Genomic DNA, 1826 nt, shown 5'->3' on the forward strand with positions numbered 1-1826 from the left:
GGTGGGTTGTTGGCGACTTGCTGTGTCAGGTGGCCACAGGACAGCTGTCACGGAGCAGACAGGCCGCGTGTTGCCAGTCACGCAGAGCCGAGTACCTGGCAGGGCTGCATGCCTGTCCTCGCCCAGGGGGTCATGCTGAGCCACAGAGCAGGCTCTTAAGTGTCAGGAAGTGTCCACTGGTGTGCAGAGGTCGATCTGCTGGGTGGGCAGGAGGGCCTGGGGTGGCCCGGACTGCCAGCTCTGTTCTAGAGACTGGGGGAAGCACCGTGCCCCTCACCGCTCTCGGGGACATGGCTCACATGAGACGCCCATATGTAAGATGACACACCGCAAATCTGTGGCCTCAGGGCAACGCGGAACGTTTGGAAGAAAGGAGAGTTCTGTAGGGGTGGGCATGTCCACGAGGGAGAGAGAATCCCTGAAGTGAAATGAAAACAGGGCCTTCCCGGAGGTGGCAGGTACGGCGGGATCCTGTAGGTGCCACAGAGGGGCTGCTCGCTGGGATCCCCAACCGCTAGAGCTGCTGGTCAGGGCTTGACCACCTCGCCCCTGGGTCAAAGGGCGTCACTCTGCTGCCCGAGTCCTCTGCTATCCCAGAAGGCTGGATGAGTCTCGGGAGCCCCGAGGTGGCCTAGCAAAGAGGCTGGAGCACAGCTGGGGGAGGGCCCAGTTCTGCCCGCCTCCCCGTGTCCTCCTCGTGGAGGGAAGGCCTGAAGGTCCCTGCCTGGCAGGAACAGGAGCAGCCGTCCCCACTGACAATGCCCAGGGCACAGCGAGTGCGAACGCAGGCCAGCAGGACGCAGAGGGGCCTTTACCAGGAGACACACAGTCCGGGGGTACACGGGCTGCACGTCCCCTCCACCCTAAAGAGCTGACATATCCTGGCCTGGTCCCAGCTCTGGGGTGGCCATGAGAACAAGTTGAGTGATGGGGGTTGGCTGCGGCAGGGCCTGCATCCGTGAGTCCTCAGTGGTCACATCCAGCAGCTGCCGCGCATCAGACCCCGTGGGGCGCTCAGTGGTGGCTGCTGTGGCCGTCCTCCTCCCTGCACTCCATAGGCACCCCGGCTCCCAGGAGGGGCGGGCGTCCCAGGTAAGTTCTCAGTGGGCTGTGTGTGCTCGCTCTGCTTCTCCATGCCTGCATGTTGTCAGCTGCTGTGCTTTCCCCGAGAACCAGGGCCGCCAGGGGTTGTTGGCAGGTCCTGGTTTACAAAGTGCCTCTGTCCAAGATACCCCCGTGCCCAGATCAGGGAGGGCACGAGGAGAAGGCAGCACGGCTGCTGGAGAAGGCCAGGCTGGTGTGCCCAGGGCCTGCTCCTCGCTTGGCCTGCCTGGACCGTGTTCCTGGGGCGGTGTGTCAGAACCTGTGAGGGCAGACATAGGTGTCCCCATTAAGGAGCTGCTCGGGTACAGGGTGACATCATGTCACTCCCGGGTCTGAGTAGCCGAGGCCACAGGGAAGTGCAAAACCACAGCGGGAGGTGCCCATGCCACCAGCACCCCAGGACTGTCTGCCAAGCCAGGGTGTCCAAACAGCAGGGTCTGGGAACCCCTTCTAGACAGCTCTCTGCCAACCGGGCCGCTCTTGCTGTCTCTGAAGTGTAGAGAGAGGTGACTGGTGTGGGCGGGGCAGGGGCAGGGCAGGAGTGGCCCTGGCCTGGGAGTTCAGCTGGCGCGGTGGGAGGAGGCAGGATGAGGGCAGGCGGGCCGTGCTGGGTGCTGTGCTTGGCAGCTCTTCTCGCCACCAGGAGCACGCAGACTCGGGCCTCACTGAATCGCCCGCCTCCTCAGTGGCTGGGGGCCTCTGGGGGCGGCCATGCCCGCTTG

The sequence above is a fragment of the Tupaia chinensis genome, unplaced genomic scaffold (assembly GCF_000334495.1).
Source record: "Tupaia chinensis unplaced genomic scaffold, TupChi_1.0 Scaffold000161_1, whole genome shotgun sequence".
In the NCBI taxonomy this organism is placed as follows: Eukaryota; Metazoa; Chordata; class Mammalia; order Scandentia; family Tupaiidae; genus Tupaia; species Tupaia belangeri.